The 16,023-nt window shown below is 41.8% G+C and overlaps 10 non-coding genes across 10 annotated transcripts; all 10 read left to right on the top strand.

The window, feature by feature from the left end:
* Nucleotides 1-6,005: 6,005 nt before the first annotated feature.
* TRNAK-UUU (transfer RNA lysine (anticodon UUU)) lies at nucleotides 6,006-6,078 on the top strand. The gene has a single exon. It is a non-coding gene; the product is annotated as a tRNA-Lys (tRNA).
* A 327-nt stretch (nucleotides 6,079-6,405) lies between these two features.
* TRNAR-UCU (transfer RNA arginine (anticodon UCU)) lies at nucleotides 6,406-6,496 on the top strand. The gene is given in 2 exon segments: nucleotides 6,406-6,442; nucleotides 6,461-6,496. It is a non-coding gene; the product is annotated as a tRNA-Arg (tRNA).
* A 446-nt stretch (nucleotides 6,497-6,942) lies between these two features.
* Nucleotides 6,943-7,015, top strand: TRNAK-UUU (transfer RNA lysine (anticodon UUU)). The gene has a single exon. It is a non-coding gene; the product is annotated as a tRNA-Lys (tRNA).
* A 1,000-nt stretch (nucleotides 7,016-8,015) lies between these two features.
* On the top strand, nucleotides 8,016-8,088 carry TRNAK-UUU (transfer RNA lysine (anticodon UUU)). Its single transcript has one exon. It is a non-coding gene; the product is annotated as a tRNA-Lys (tRNA).
* Nucleotides 8,089-8,415: 327 nt separating this feature from the next.
* On the top strand, nucleotides 8,416-8,506 carry TRNAR-UCU (transfer RNA arginine (anticodon UCU)). Its single transcript is given in 2 exon segments — nucleotides 8,416-8,452; nucleotides 8,471-8,506. It is a non-coding gene; the product is annotated as a tRNA-Arg (tRNA).
* Nucleotides 8,507-10,025: 1,519 nt separating this feature from the next.
* TRNAK-UUU (transfer RNA lysine (anticodon UUU)) lies at nucleotides 10,026-10,098 on the top strand. Its single transcript has one exon. It is a non-coding gene; the product is annotated as a tRNA-Lys (tRNA).
* A 327-nt stretch (nucleotides 10,099-10,425) lies between these two features.
* TRNAR-UCU (transfer RNA arginine (anticodon UCU)) lies at nucleotides 10,426-10,516 on the top strand. Its single transcript is given in 2 exon segments — nucleotides 10,426-10,462; nucleotides 10,481-10,516. It is a non-coding gene; the product is annotated as a tRNA-Arg (tRNA).
* Nucleotides 10,517-12,430: 1,914 nt separating this feature from the next.
* On the top strand, nucleotides 12,431-12,521 carry TRNAR-UCU (transfer RNA arginine (anticodon UCU)). The gene is given in 2 exon segments: nucleotides 12,431-12,467; nucleotides 12,486-12,521. It is a non-coding gene; the product is annotated as a tRNA-Arg (tRNA).
* Nucleotides 12,522-14,045: 1,524 nt separating this feature from the next.
* Nucleotides 14,046-14,118, top strand: TRNAK-UUU (transfer RNA lysine (anticodon UUU)). The gene has a single exon. It is a non-coding gene; the product is annotated as a tRNA-Lys (tRNA).
* Nucleotides 14,119-14,445: 327 nt separating this feature from the next.
* Nucleotides 14,446-14,536, top strand: TRNAR-UCU (transfer RNA arginine (anticodon UCU)). The gene is given in 2 exon segments: nucleotides 14,446-14,482; nucleotides 14,501-14,536. It is a non-coding gene; the product is annotated as a tRNA-Arg (tRNA).
* Nucleotides 14,537-16,023: the final 1,487 nt, after the last annotated feature.

The following is a 16,023-nucleotide window of genomic DNA, read 5'->3' as shown; positions in this document are numbered from 1 at the left end:
AAGGTAGAGCATTCCAGGCCTTAGCTGCGTTGTACGTAAACGTCCTTCCGCCAGTTCTGGATCTCTTTATTCTTGGAACCACTGCCAAGAGGGTCCGACTAGAACGGAGATTCCGATTTGGGATGTAATGAGTGATCAAGTTACGGGTGATGATAGGACCCTTGTCCCAAAAGGCTTGATGGGCTATACACAGCGCCTTGAACAGAACCCTTTGCCGGACCGGTAACCAATGAAGGCTTATTAACCCGGTCCTAACTGAGTGTCTGTGTGGGATGTTAAGTAGAAGGCGGGCTGCGCTGTTTTGAGCAGTTTGCAGCCTTCGCAGGGTATATTAAGGTGCACCTAGGTAGAGTGCGTTATTAAAATCAAGCCGGGAGTGGATGAGTCCCTGAATGGCCGCCTGTTTGGCTTCCAGGGGGAGGATAGGGAAGATCTTATTTAGCACTCTTAGAATGGAAAAGCATTTGGCTGAGAGTTTGGTGGCTTGGGTGTTGAAGGAAAGTGAGCTATCCATCCATACCCCAAGGCTTTTGATGGAATTTTTTGGGGTTGGCGGCGGTCCTAGGCTTGGGGGCCACAGGGAAGGGGGCAGTGCCGGTTCTGAGGGTCCTAGGAGCATTAGCTCAGTTTTTCCTCCGTTCAATTTCAGGGATGATGACGTCATCCAGCTCCTCACTTCCTCCAGGCATTCTCTGAGCCCGCCTGGCGCAGTACGAGATGGCTCCTGCGCCAGTGAGACCACCAGCTGTGTATCGTCCGCATATGAGATGATATTAACTCCCAAAGGGCGGACGACATTGGCCAGTGGCCTCATGTATAGGTTGAACAGAGCAGGGCTCAGAGACGAGCCCTGAGGAACTCCACAGTTTAGCGGTCTACTGGAGGAGACTGAGTCGCCGTCAAAAACCCTGAAAGACCTGTTCCTCAGAAAGGACTCAAACCATGCCCAGGCTCCACTCTTAATCCCCACACTAGACAGGCGACTTAATAAGGTGTCATGGCACACTGTGTCGAAGGCCGCGCTTAGATCAAGGAGGATCACTGCCACTGATCCTCCCTGATCCAAGATTTTTCTCGCTTCCTCTACGACCATGAGGAGGGCGGTCTCTGTCCCGTGCTGTGGTCTGAAACCCGTCTGAGTGGGATCAAGTATTTGGTAGTCCTCTAAATAGGATACCAGCTGTTGGTTCACATGTTTCTCCAGAACCTTGCTCAGCCAAGGGAGCAGAGAGATGGGGCGATAGTTCGCCAGATCAGACGGGTCCAGATTGGGTTTCTTGATCAGAGACCTGACCATGGCCTGCTTCCATGCCGATGGAACAGTGCCCGAAGAGATGGAAGAGTTTAGTACCTCTCTGATGACGGGCAGGATAATGTGAGATGCTGCCATTAAGATGTCAGGAGGGGCAGGATCAGATGGGGAGCCTGATTTAATACTGAGGGCCAGTGATTCTAAAGTGGCGAGGTCTAGTGGGGGAAAATGAGTTAAACTATAAGGGGGAAGGGAGTGCGGCAGACTAGAGGGGTTATTAGGTTGAGTGGACAGGTCAATGTTTGAAGGGGAAAAGGCTGAATAGATTTTGTTTATTTTCTGGTGGAAGAATTCGGCGATGTCATCACACTGAGAGACAGATTTCTCGACATGCACCGCTGGGGAGGGATTCGTTAGTTTTTTAATAATCTGAAAGATCTCTTTGGGTTTGGATCTAGCATTCAGGATTTTCTCGGCAAAGTAAGTCGACTGGGCTGCTTTTATTTGGGCTTTATACTCGTTGATAGTTTCACGATACCGGGTTTTGTTAACCGCTGATTTGTCTAAGCGCCAGCGTCTTTCGGCCCTTCTACAGAGACGCTTTTTTTCTCTGAGGGACTGGGTGTACCATGGGGCGGTTTTTTGAGGCCGCTTCAGAACAGTGTTGCTCATTGGGAGAAGAGAGTCAAGGTTTTGGGAGATCCAGTTGGTGTATGCCTGGTTTGCTAGGGCGGGGTCATCCTGAATTTCTGGTTGTGAGCTAGCCATTTTTGTGCACCATTTATCAACCTCGAGGCGCGTCCAGGCCCGCCTGAGTTTGGTGGTAGGAGCCGGAGGGACGACTTTAGGTGTGGTCCATTTGAAGGGGATTAGAAAATGATCCGTCCATGGAAGAGTGATGCCTGGGTCCACTGTAATCTCTGAACAGTTTGAGAAAATTGGGTCTAATAAATGACCTTTTTCATGGGTGGGAGAAGGGACGCGTTGAGTGAGTTGTAGAGCTGCTAGGTCGTCTGATAAGATAGCAGCTGAATGGTCTGAGGGAGAATCAAAGTGTAGATTCAGGTCACCCAGCACAGTATAGTTCGAAGAGGTGCTGACTCTACTGGCCACATTCGATGGCACGGATAGAAGAAACTGATTCGGGGGACCGGGCGGGCGGTAAATAAGAGTGCCTGAGAGGCAAATGTTGGGCGAGAGGTTGATGTTGAAGCCCATGCTTTCGCAGTCCGAGATGGTCTCCGGAGAGGAACGACACAGGTATTGGTCCTTGTGAATAATCGCAAGGCCACCTCCTCTCCCTTTAGGCCGGTCTTGCCGTAATATTTGATAGCCGGTGGGGAGGGACTCGACTATCGCTGGGTTGGAATCAGTAGTAAGCCAAGTTTCCGTGAGGAACATAAGGTCCGGAGTGTGCTCTTCTATCAATATGGCCATTTCTGTGCTGTGCTTGGGCAGCGAGCGGCAATTTAGCAGGAGCATTTTAAATTCCTGTGCGGCAGTAAAGTTCGGGTTAGGGTTAGGTTTGAGAGGCGCGGAGCAGATAGGACAAATTAGAGGAAGGTTCATGGCTTGGAAGGAGTGTCTAGGGCATGAGTTAACCGGAGGCCTGAATTTATATAGGCTGGTTGGCGAGTAGTGTATATAAGCTGGCAACTGTGGGGTAAGGGGAGTGGCCCGCGGCCCGGTCTCGGCGCGGACGAGCGCAGACGAGCTTGCCTTATGCGCGCCTTCGGCGCGCAATCGTCGCGCCCGCTGCGCTCGTCCGCTGCACTTCCTGTACATGCACATTCTTATGGGCTGAGGATACTAAGGGGCGTGGCCTCGGAGTGGGCGTGTCCTGCTCCGGGCGGGGGGAAGTGGGCTATCCACAAGATCTAAACTGTAGCCTTCCCAGCGCTCGTTTTCGCCAGGGACAGGTGCCTTCACACAGTAATCGTGTGCAGGAAACAGGGGGAGCGTGCAGTTAAAAAAGTACAATTTCAGCAATTTAAAACACAAGCATGAACACAAAGAACACTCTCCCGGCTGTGCCTCAGGAGGAATACAGATACCAGCGCACTCGCGACTCAGCGCGCTATAAATGCGTTCTGCTAGGGGGCGTGGCCTCGGAGTGGGCGTGTCCTGCTCCGGGCGGGGGGAAGTGGGCTATCCACAAGATCTAAACTGTAGCCTTCCCAGCGCTCGTTTTCGCCAGGGACAGGTGCCTTCACACAGTAATCGTGTGCAGGAAACAGGGGGAGCGTGCAGTTAAAAAAGTACAATTTCAGCAATTTAAAACACAAGCATGAACACAAAGAACACTCTCCCGGCTGTGCCTCAGGAGGAATACAGATACCAGCGCACTCGCGACTCAGCGCGCTATAAATGCGTTCTGCTAGGGGGCGTGGCCTCGGAGTGGGCGTGTCCTGCTCCGGGCGGGGGGAAGTGGGCTATCCACAAGATCTAAACTGTAGCCTTCCCAGCGCTCGTTTTCGCCAGGGACAGGTGCCTTCACACAGTAATCGTGTGCAGGAAACAGGGGGAGCGTGCAGTTAAAAAAGTACAATTTCAGCAATTTAAAACACAAGCATGAACACAAAGAACACTCTCCCGGCTGTGCCTCAGGAGGAATACAGATACCAGCGCACTCGCGACTCAGCGCGCTATAAATGCGTTCTACTAGGGGGCGTGGCCTCGGAGTGGGCGTGTCCTGCTCCGGGCGGGGGGAAGTGGGCTATCCACAAGATCTAAACTGTAGCCTTCCCAGCGCTCGTTTTCGCCAGGGACAGGTGCCTTCACACAGTAATCGTGTGCAGGAAACAGGGGGAGCGTGCAGTTAAAAAAGTACAATTTCAGCAATTTAAAACACAAGCATGAACACAAAGAACACTCTCCCGGCTGTGCCTCAGGAGGAATACAGATACCAGCGCACTCGCGACTCAGCGCGCTATAAATGCGTTCTGCTAGGGGGCGTGGCCTCGGAGTGGGCGTGTCCTGCTCCGGGCGGGGGGAAGTGGGCTATCCACAAGATCTAAACTGTAGCCTTCCCTGCGCTCGTTTTCGCCAGGGACAGGTGCCTTCACACAGTAATCGTGTGCAGGAAACAGGGGGAGCGTGCAGTTAAAAAAGTACAATTTCAGCAATTTAAAACACAAGCATGAACACAAAGAACACTCTCCCGGCTGTGCCTCAGGAGGAATACAGATACCAGCGCACTCGCGACTCAGCGCGCTATAAATGCGTTCTGCTAGGGGGCGTGGCCTCGGAGTGGGCGTGTCCTGCTCCGGGCGGGGGGAAGTGGGCTATCCACAAGATCTAAACTGTAGCCTTCCCAGCGCTCGTTTTCGCCAGGGACAGGTGCCTTCACACAGTAATCGTGTGCAGGAAACAGGGGGAGCGTGCAGTTAAAAAAGTACAATTTCAGCAATTTAAAACACAAGCATGAACACAAAGAACACTCTCCCGGCTGTGCCTCAGGAGGAATACAGATACCAGCGCACTCGCGACTCAGCGCGCTATAAATGCGTTCTACTAGGGGGCGTGGCCTCGGAGTGGGCGTGTCCTGCTCCGGGCGGGGGGAAGTGGGCTATCCACAAGATCTAAACTGTAGCCTTCCCAGCGCTCGTTTTCGCCAGGGACAGGTGCCTTCACACAGTAATCGTGTGCAGGAAACAGGGGGAGCGTGCAGTTAAAAAAGTACAATTTCAGCAATTTAAAACACAAGCATGAACACAAAGAACACTCTCACGGCTGTGCCTCAGGAGGAATACAGATACCTCCTGATAAGAAAAGGTATATCAATTGCATACTCTTTTCAGGATCCAATGAATGGGGAGTCCTATTAGAGATGTTTCAAAAAAGTCTTAATCAAGTCATTACATACCCATCTGTCTTCTACATTCTTTGACAAGGGTTAAGAAGACTTACCCAAACTGTATCATGTAGTTTGTTGATTATCTTTTACCCAATTCAATGTTCAAAATGTAAGGTAGTGTCCGATTAACTTGATAAAGTTGGTCAACAGCTGATAGGTCATCTTTTTATTTGTGAATCTCTGATCACCGTGTTGAATCAGGTCGGATCTCTAGTGCAATGGATAGCGGCTTGGAGTCCTAGACGAATGTAGCAAAAGCATTCAAAGGCTTTGTGTTCAAACACCAGCTGGGTCAATTTTATCCCTCCTCTTATTTTATAACTAATTGAAACAGTAACAAGCAATGCCTGCGTCTGCATCACCAGAAACATTTACCAACATGGCAGTGAAAGAAAGTCTACTTAAACAGAGACTGTTTGCTTTGAAAACATTGCATAATCTATGCCCAAGAGGAAATTCCCAAAGATACTGCTGAAAATGTAATTTAGTAGGTAGTAATAGTATTTGGCACTTTATTGATTTCACAATGTCATTTTAGACACATGATTTCTAAGTCAGCCGAAAATGAGATAGTCCAAATTTCAGGATTTAAAATGGATTACGTGTGCTGCTGAAATTTCAAATGCTTAACACCTTCAATGCTACAGGAGATTTTCCTCCTGTGTTGAATGATCTGTAAATCCATTGTTCATGACGAGCTCAGCTCGTCATAAGCACACGACAAGTGTACTGCACGACGAGCTGAGCTCGTCATGAGCATGGAAGGGGTTAAAACATCAATTTGTTATTAAACTCTACAAATTTGATTGCTAATATATGTAACCATATTAATACACAGAGTGTAGGTCAGTGTACGTCCACATTTGTTTAGCTGATTTTAAGACAGAGTATAGCAGAGCCTGGATAGCTCAGTCGGTAGAGCATCAGACTTTTAATCTGAGGGTCCAGGGTTCAAGTCCCTGTTCAGGCGGGTGCTTCCTTTAAAGAAAAATTACTCTAATTGGATGCTCTTTTTGTGTTCCCCTGCATGACGAATAAGATATTCCATTACTAAAATTGCAAAAACGTCTTTCATGGAGTTGTTAAATGCACATCTGCCTCATATATCATGTGCCATTTGACTAAACTTAAGTCGTACGTAGATTTGCCTAAGGTATCATGTAACTTGAGACGGTGAATATAATTTCCCCAATTCAATATTCAAAATAAATCCATGGTTATAGTATCAAATGAACTTTATAAAGCTGATCAACATTATTTCATTTCAGAATATCTCTGCACCTCATCAGAGCGTATTGGCTCTGTGGCGCAATGGATAGCGCATTGGACTTCTAGGTGAATGTAAAACAGATATTCAAAGGTTGTGGGTTCGAATCCCACCAGAGTCAGTTTTATCCCTATTTATTTCATAACTGTTTAAAAGAGTAATAAACAGTGCATGCATGCTTCTGCTTCACCAAAAAGGGCAGTGAAAGGAAGTCTATTTTAAATAGATACTATTCAAGTTACGCAATCTTTGCAGAAGAGGAAATTGGCAGCTGTACTTATGAAAATTTAATTTACTCAGAAGTAAGATTTTGGGCCCTTCCTTAATTTTACAATGTCAATAAAAACATATGAATTCTAAGTCAGCAAAAAAAATTGAGATAGTAGCAATTTCAGGACTTACAATAAGGTTAAATTTACTGAAGAGATTTCAAATGCTTGAAGTACCAATTCATTATTATATTCCGCGTATTCAGTACTTAATACCGGCAACCATCTTAAGAAACGTAGTGATAGTTGGGACACTTCCAAATGTTGATAAGGTCATTTTGTGGAGCGACCTCTCCGAGCCTGGATAGCTCAGTCGGGAGAGCATCAGACTTTTAATCTGAGGGCCCAGGGTTCAAGTCCCTGTTCAGGCGGCTTGGTTAAAGAAAAGGTATATCAATTGCATACTCTTTTCAGGATCCAATGAATGGGGAGTCCTATTAGAGATGTTTCAAAAAAGTCTTAATCAAGTCATTACATACCCATCTGTCTTCTACATTCTTTGACAAGGGTTAAGAAGACGTACCCAAACTGTATCATGTAGTTTGTTGATTATCTTTTACCCAATTCAATGTTCAAAATGTAAGGTAGTGTCCGATTAACTTGATAAAGTTGGTCAACAGCTGATAGGTCATCTTTTTATTTGTGAATCTCTGATCACCGTGTTGAATCAGGTCGGATCTCTAGTGCAATGGATAGCGGCTTGGAGTCCTAGACGAATGTAGCAAAAGCATTCAAAGGCTTTGTGTTCAAACACCAGCTTGGTTAATTTTATCCCTCCTCTTATTTTATAACTAATTGAAACAGTAACAAGCAATGCCTGCGTCTGCATCACCAGAAACATTTACCAAAATGGCAGTGAAAGAAAGTCTACTTAAACAGAGACTGTTTGCTTTGAAAACATTGCATAATCTATGCCCAAGAGGAAATTCCTAAAGATACTGCTGAAAATGTATGTAATTTAGTAGGTAGTAATAGTATTTGGCACTTTATTGATTTCATAATGTCATTTTAGACACATGATTTCTAAGTCAGCCGAAAATGAGATAGTACAAATTTCAGGATTTAAAATGGATTACGTGTGCTGCTGAAATTTCAAATGCTTAACACCTTCAATGCTACAGGAGATTTTCCTCCTGTGCTGAATGATCTGTAAATCCATTGTTCATGACGAGCTCAGCTCATCATAAGCACACGACAAGTGTACTGCACGACGAGCTGAGCTCGTCATGAGCATGGAAGGGGTTAAAACATCAATTTGTTATTAAACTCTACAAATTTGATTGCTAATGTATGTAACCATATTAATACACAGAGTGTAGGTCAGTGTACGTCCACATTTGTTTAGCTGTTTTTAAGACAGAGTATAGCAGAGCCTGGATAGCTCAGTCGGTAGAGCATCAGACTTTTAATCTGAGGAACCAGGGTTCAAGTCCCTGTTCAGGCGGGTGCTTCCTTTAAAGAAAAATTACTCTAATTGGATGCTCTTTTTGTGTTCCCCTGCATGACGAATAAGATATTCCATTACTAAAATTGCAAAAACGTCTTTCATGGAGTTGTGAAATGCACATCTGCCTCATATATCATGTGCCATTTGACTAAACTTAAGTCGTACGTAGATTTACCTAAGGTATCATGTAACTTGAGACGGTGAATATAATTTCCCCAATTCAATATTCAAAATAAATCCATGGTTATAGTATCAAATGAACTTTATAAAGCTGATTAACATTATTTCATTTCAGAATATCTCTGCACCTCATCAGAGCGTATTGGCTCTGTGGCGCAATGGATAGCGCATTGGACTTCTAGGTGAATGTAAAAAAGATATTCAAAGGTTGTGGGTTCGAATCCCACCAGAGTCAGTTTTACCCCTATTTATTTCATAACTGTTTAAAAGAGTAATAAACAGTGCATGCATGCTTCTGCTTCACCAAAAAGGGCAGTGAAAGGAAGTCTATTTTAAATAGATACTATTCAAGTTACGCAATCTTTGCAGAAGAGGAAATTGGCAGCTGTACTTATGAAAATGTAATTTACTCAGAAGTAAGATTTTGGGCCCTTCCTTAATTTTACAATGTCAATAAAAACATATGAATTCTAAGTCAGCAAAAAAAATTGAGATAGTAGCAATTTCAGGACTTACAATGAGGTTAAATTTACTGAAGAGATTTCAAATGCATGAAGTACCAATTCATTATTATATTCCGCGTATTCAGTACTTAATACCGGCAACCATCTTAAGAAACGTAGTGATAGTTGGGACACTTCCAAATGTTGATAAGGTCATTTTGTGGAGTGACCTGTCCAAGCCTGGGTAGCTCAGTCGGGAGAGCATCAGACTTTTAATCTGAGGGCCCAGGGTTCAAGTCCCTGTTCAGGCGGCTTGGTTAAAGAAAAGGTATATCAATTGCACACTCTTTTCAGGATCCAATGAATGGGGAGTCCTATTAGAGATGTTTCAAAAAAGTCTTAATCAAGTCATTACATACCCATCTGTCTTCTACATTCTTTGACAAGGGTTAAGAAGACGTACCCAAACTGTATCATGTAGTTTGTTGATTATCTTTTACCCAATTCAATGTTCAAAATGTAAGGTAGTGTCCGATTAACTTGATAAAGTTGGTCAACAGCTGATAGGTCATCTTTTTATTTGTGAATCTCTGATCACCGTGTTGAATCAGGTCGGATCTCTAGTGCAATGGATAGCGGCTTGGAGTCCTAGACGAATGTAGCAAAAGCATTCAACGGCTTTGTGTTCAAACACCAGCTTGGTTAATTTTATCCCTCCTCTTATTTTATAACTAATTGAAACAGTAACAAGCAATGCCTGCGTCTGCATCACCAGAAACATTTACCAAAATGGCAGTGAAAGAAAGTCTACTTAAACAGAGACTGTTTGCTTTGAAAACATTGCATAATCTATGCCCAAGAGGAAATTCCTAAAGATACTGCTGAAAATGTATGTAATTTAGTAGGTAGTAATAGTATTTGGCACTTTATTGATTTCATAATGTCATTTTAGACACATGATTTCTAAGTCAGCCGAAAATGAGATAGTACAAATTTCAGGATTTAAAATGGATTACGTGTGCTGCTGAAATTTCAAATGCTTAACACCTTCAATGCTACAGGAGATTTTCCTCCTGTGCTGAATGATCTGTAAATCCATTGTTCATGACGAGCTCAGCTCATCATAAGCACACGACAAGTGTACTGCACGACGAGCTGAGCTCGTCATGAGCATGGAAGGGGTTAAAACATCAATTTGTTATTAAACTCTACAAATTTGATTGCTAATGTATGTAACCATATTAATACACAGAGTGTAGGTCAGTGTACGTCCACATTTGTTTAGCTGTTTTTAAGACAGAGTATAGCAGAGCCTGGATAGCTCAGTCGGTAGAGCATCAGACTTTTAATCTGAGGAACCAGGGTTCAAGTCCCTGTTCAGGCGGGTGCTTCCTTTAAAGAAAAATTACTCTAATTGGATGCTCTTTTTGTGTTCCCCTGCATGACGAATAAGATATTCCATTACTAAAATTGCAAAAACGTCTTTCATGGAGTTGTGAAATGCACATCTGCCTCATATATCATGTGCCATTTGACTAAACTTAAGTCGTACGTAGATTTACCTAAGGTATCATGTAACTTGAGACGGTGAATATAATTTCCCCAATTCAATATTCAAAATAAATCCATGGTTATAGTATCAAATGAACTTTATAAAGCTGATTAACATTATTTCATTTCAGAATATCTCTGCACCTCATCAGAGCGTATTGGCTCTGTGGCGCAATGGATAGCGCATTGGACTTCTAGGTGAATGTAAAAAAGATATTCAAAGGTTGTGGGTTCGAATCCCACCAGAGTCAGTTTTACCCCTATTTATTTCATAACTGTTTAAAAGAGTAATAAACAGTGCATGCATGCTTCTGCTTCACCAAAAAGGGCAGTGAAAGGAAGTCTATTTTAAATAGATACTATTCAAGTTACGCAATCTTTGCAGAAGAGGAAATTGGCAGCTGTACTTATGAAAATGTAATTTACTCAGAAGTAAGATTTTGGGCCCTTCCTTAATTTTACAATGTCAATAAAAACATATGAATTCTAAGTCAGCAAAAAAAATTGAGATAGTAGCAATTTCAGGACTTACAATGAGGTTAAATTTACTGAAGAGATTTCAAATGCTTGAAGTACCAATTCATTATTATATTCCGCGTATTCAGTACTTAATACCGGCAACCATCTTAAGAAACGTAGTGATAGTTGGGACACTTCCAAATGTTGATAAGGTCATTTTGTGGAGTGACCTGTCCAAGCCTGGGTAGCTCAGTCGGGAGAGCATCAGACTTTTAATCTGAGGGCCCAGGGTTCAAGTCCCTGTTCAGGCGGCTTGGTTAAAGAAAAGGTATATCAATTGCATACTCTTTTCAGGATCCAATGAATGGGGAGTCCTATTAGAGATGTTTCAAAAAAGTCTTAATCAAGTCATTACATACCCATCTGTCTTCTACATTCTTTGACAAGGGTTAAGAAGACTTACCCAAACTGTATCATGTAGTTTGTTGATTATCTTTTACCCAATTCAATGTTCAAAATGTAAGGTAGTGTCCGATTAACTTGATAAAGTTGGTCAACAGCTGATAGGTCATCTTTTTATTTGTGAATCTCTGATCACCGTGTTGAATCAGGTCGGATCTCTAGTGCAATGGATAGCGGCTTGGAGTCCTAGACGAATGTAGCAAAAGCATTCAAAGGCTTTGTGTTCAAACACCAGCTGGGTCAATTTTATCCCTCCTCTTATTTTATAACTAATTGAAACAGTAACAAGCAATGCCTGCGTCTGCATCACCAGAAACATTTACCAACATGGCAGTGAAAGAAAGTCTACTTAAACAGAGACTGTTTGCTTTGAAAACATTGCATAATCTATGCCCAAGAGGAAATTCCCAAAGATACTGCTGAAAATGTAATTTAGTAGGTAGTAATAGTATTTGGCACTTTATTGATTTCACAATGTCATTTTAGACACATGATTTCTAAGTCAGCCGAAAATGAGATAGTCCAAATTTCAGGATTTAAAATGGATTACGTGTGCTGCTGAAATTTCAAATGCTTAACACCTTCAATGCTACAGGAGATTTTCCTCCTGTGCTGAATGATCTGTAAATCCATTGTTCATGACGAGCTCAGCTCGTCATAAGCACACGACAAGTGTACTGCACGACGAGCTGAGCTCGTCATGAGCATGGAAGGGGTTAAAACATCAATTTGTTATTAAACTCTACAAATTTGATTGCTAATATATGTAACCATATTAATACACAGAGTGTAGGTCAGTGTACGTCCACATTTGTTTAGCTGATTTTAAGACAGAGTATAGCAGAGCCTGGATAGCTCAGTCGGTAGAGCATCAGACTTTTAATCTGAGGGTCCAGGGTTCAAGTCCCTGTTCATGCGGGTGCTTCCTTTAAAGAAAAATTACTCTAATTGGATGCTCTTTTGTGTTCCCCTGCATGACGAATAAGATATTCCATTACTAAAATTGCAAAAACGTCTTTCATGGAGTTGTTAAATGCACATCTGCCTCATATATCATGTGCCATTTGACTAAACTTAAGTCGTACGTAGATTTGCCTAAGGTATCATGTAACTTGAGACGGTGAATATAATTTCCCCAATTCAATATTCAAAATAAATCCATGGTTATAGTATCAAATGAACTTTATAAAGCTGATCAACATTATTTCATTTCAGAATATCTCTGCACCTCATCAGAGCGTATTGGCTCTGTGGCGCAATGGATAGCGCATTGGACTTCTAGGTGAATGTAAAAAAGATATTCAAAGGTTGTGGGTTCGAATCCCACCAGAGTCAGTTTTATCCCTATTTATTTCATAACTGTTTAAAAGAGTAATAAACAGTGCATGCATGCTTCTGCTTCACCAAAAAGGGCAGTGAAAGGAAGTCTATTTTAAATAGATACTATTCAAGTTACGCAATCTTTGCAGAAGAGGAAATTGGCAGCTGTACTTATGAAAATGTAATTTACTCAGAAGTAAGATTTTGGGCCCTTCCTTAATTTTACAATGTCAATAAAAACATATGAATTCTAAGTCAGCAAAAAAAATTGAGATAGTAGCAATTTCAGGACTTACAATAAGGTTAAATTTACTGAAGAGATTTCAAATGCTTGAAGTACCAATTCATTATTATATTCCGCGTATTCAGTACTTAATACCGGCAACCATCTTAAGAAACGTAGTGATAGTTGGGACACTTCCAAATGTTGATAAGGTCATTTTGTGGAGCGACCTCTCCGAGCCTGCATAGCTCAGTCGGGAGAGCATCAGACTTTTAATCTGAGGGCCCAGGGTTCAAGTCCCTGTTCAGGCGGCTTGGTTAAAGAAAAGGTATATCAATTGCATACTCTTTTCAGGATCCAATGAATGGGGAGTCCTATTAGAGATGTTTCAAAAAAGTCTTAATCAAGTCATTACATACCCATCTGTCTTCTACATTCTTTGACAAGGGTTAAGAAGACTTACCCAAACTGTATCATGTAGTTTGACATGTTGATTATCTTTTACCCAATTCAATGTTCAAAATGTAAGGTAGTGTCCGATTAACTTGATAAAGTTGGTCAACAGCTGATAGGTCATCTTTTTATTTGTGAATCTCTGATCACCGTGTTGAATCAGGTCGGATCTCTATTGCAATGGATAGTGGCTTGGAGTCCTAGACGAATGTACCAAAAGCATTCAAAGGCTTTGTGTTCAAACACCAGCTGGGTCAATTTTATCCCTCCTCTTATTTTATAACTAATTGAAACAGTAACAAGCAATGCCTGCGTCTGCATCACCAGAAACATTTACCAAAATGGCAGTGAAAGAAAGTCTACTTAAACAGAGACTGTTTGCTTTGAAAACATTGCATAATCTATGCCCAAGAGGAAATTCCTAAAGATACTGCTGAAAATGTATGTAATTTAGTAGGTAGTAATAGTATTTGGCACTTTATTGATTTCATAATGTCATTTTAGACACATGATTTCTAAGTCAGCCGAAAATGAGATAGTACAAATTTCAGGATTTAAAATGGATTACGTGTGCTGCTGAAATTTCAAATGCTTAACACCTTCAATGCTACAGGAGATTTTCCTCCTGTGCTGAATGATCTGTAAATCCATTGTTCATGACGAGCTCAGCTCATCATAAGCAAACGACAAGTGTACTGCACGACGAGCTGAGCTCGTCATGAGCATGGAAGGGGTTAAAACATCAATTTGTTATTAAACTCTACAAATTTGATTGCTAATGTATGTAACCATATTAATACACAGAGTGTAGGTCAGTGTACGTCCACATTTGTTTAGCTGTTTTTAAGACAGAGTATAGCAGAGCCTGGATAGCTCAGTCGGTAGAGCATCAGACTTTTAATCTGAGGAACCAGGGTTCAAGTCCCTGTTCAGGCGGGTGCTTCCTTTAAAGAAAAATTACTCTAATTGGATGCTCTTTTTGTGTTCCCCTGCATGACGAATAAGATATTCCATTACTAAAAATGCAAAAACGTCTTTCATGGAGTTGTGAAATGCACATCTGCCTCATATATCATGTGCCATTTGACTAAACTTAAGTCATACGTAGATTTACCTAAGGTATCATGTAACTTGAGACGGTGAATATAATTTCCCCAATTCAATATTCAAAATAAATCCATGGTTATAGTATCAAATGAACTTTATAAAGCTGATCAACATTATTTCATTTCAGAATATCTCTGCACCTCATCAGAGCGTATTGGCTCTGTGGCGCAATGGATAGCGCATTGGACTTCTAGGTGAATGTAAAAAAGATATTCAAAGGTTGTGGGTTCGAATCCCACCAGAGTCAGTTTTATCCCTATTTATTTCATAACTGTTTAAAAGAGTAATAAACAGTGCATGCATGCTTCTGCTTCACCAAAAAGGGCAGTGAAAGGAAGTCTATTTTAAATAGATACTATTCAAGTTACGCAATCTTTGCAGAAGAGGAAATTGGCAGCTGTACTTATGAAAATGTAATTTACTCAGAAGTAAGATTTTGGGCCCTTCCTTAATTTTACAATGTCAATAAAAACATATGAATTCTAAGTCAGCAAAAAAAATTGAGATAGTAGCAATTTCAGGACTTACAATGAGGTTAAATTTACTGAAGAGATTTCAAATGCTTGAAGTACCAATTCATTATTATATTCCGCGTATTCAGTACTTAATACCGGCAACCATCTTAAGAAACGTAGTGATAGTTGGGACACTTCCAAATGTTGATAAGGTCATTTTGTGGAGTGACCTGTCCAAGCCTGGGTAGCTCAGTCGGGAGAGCATCAGACTTTTAATCTGAGGGCCCAGGGTTCAAGTCCCTGTTCAGGCGGCTTGGTTAAAGAAAAGGTATATCAATTGCATACTCTTTTCAGGATCCAATGAATGGGGAGTCCTATTAGAGATGTTTCAAAAAAGTCTTAATCAAGTCATTACATACCCATCTGTCTTCTACATTCTTTGACAAGGGTTAAGAAGACTTACCCAAACTGTATCATGTAGTTTGACATGTTGATTATCTTTTACCCAATTCAATGTTCAAAATGTAAGGTAGTGTCCGATTAACTTGATAAAGTTGGTCAACAGCTGATAGGTCATCTTTTTATTTGTGAATCTCTGATCACCGTGTTGAATCAGGTCGGATCTCTATTGCAATGGATAGTGGCTTGGAGTCCTAGACGAATGTACCAAAAGCATTCAAAGGCTTTGTGTTCAAACACCAGCTGGGTCAATTTTATCCCTCCTCTTATTTTATAACTAATTGAAACAGTAACAAGCAATGCCTGCGTCTGCATCACCAGAAACATTTACCAAAATGGCAGTGAAAGAAAGTCTACTTAAACAGAGACTGTTTGCTTTGAAAACATTGCATAATCTATGCCCAAGAGGAAATTCCTAAAGATACTGCTGAAAATGTATGTAATTTAGTAGGTAGTAATAGTATTTGGCACTTTATTGATTTCATAATGTCATTTTAGACACATGATTTCTAAGTCAGCCGAAAATGAGATAGTACAAATTTCAGGATTTAAAATGGATTACGTGTGCTGCTGAAATTTCAAATGCTTAACACCTTCAATGCTACAGGAGATTTTCCTCCTGTGCTGAATGATCTGTAAATCCATTGTTCATGACGAGCTCAGCTCATCATAAGCACACGACAAGTGTACTGCACGACGAGCTGAGCTCGTCATGAGCATGGAAGGGGTTAAAACATCAATTTGTTATTAAACTCTACAAATTTGATTGCTAATGTATGTAACCATATTAATACACAGAGTGTAGGTCAGTGTACGTCCA

The sequence above is a fragment of the Lissotriton helveticus genome, chromosome 1_1 (assembly GCF_964261635.1).
Source record: "Lissotriton helveticus chromosome 1_1, aLisHel1.1, whole genome shotgun sequence".
Taxonomy (NCBI): domain Eukaryota; kingdom Metazoa; phylum Chordata; class Amphibia; order Caudata; family Salamandridae; genus Lissotriton; species Lissotriton helveticus.
This window is presented reverse-complemented; position numbering and strand designations above follow the sequence as displayed.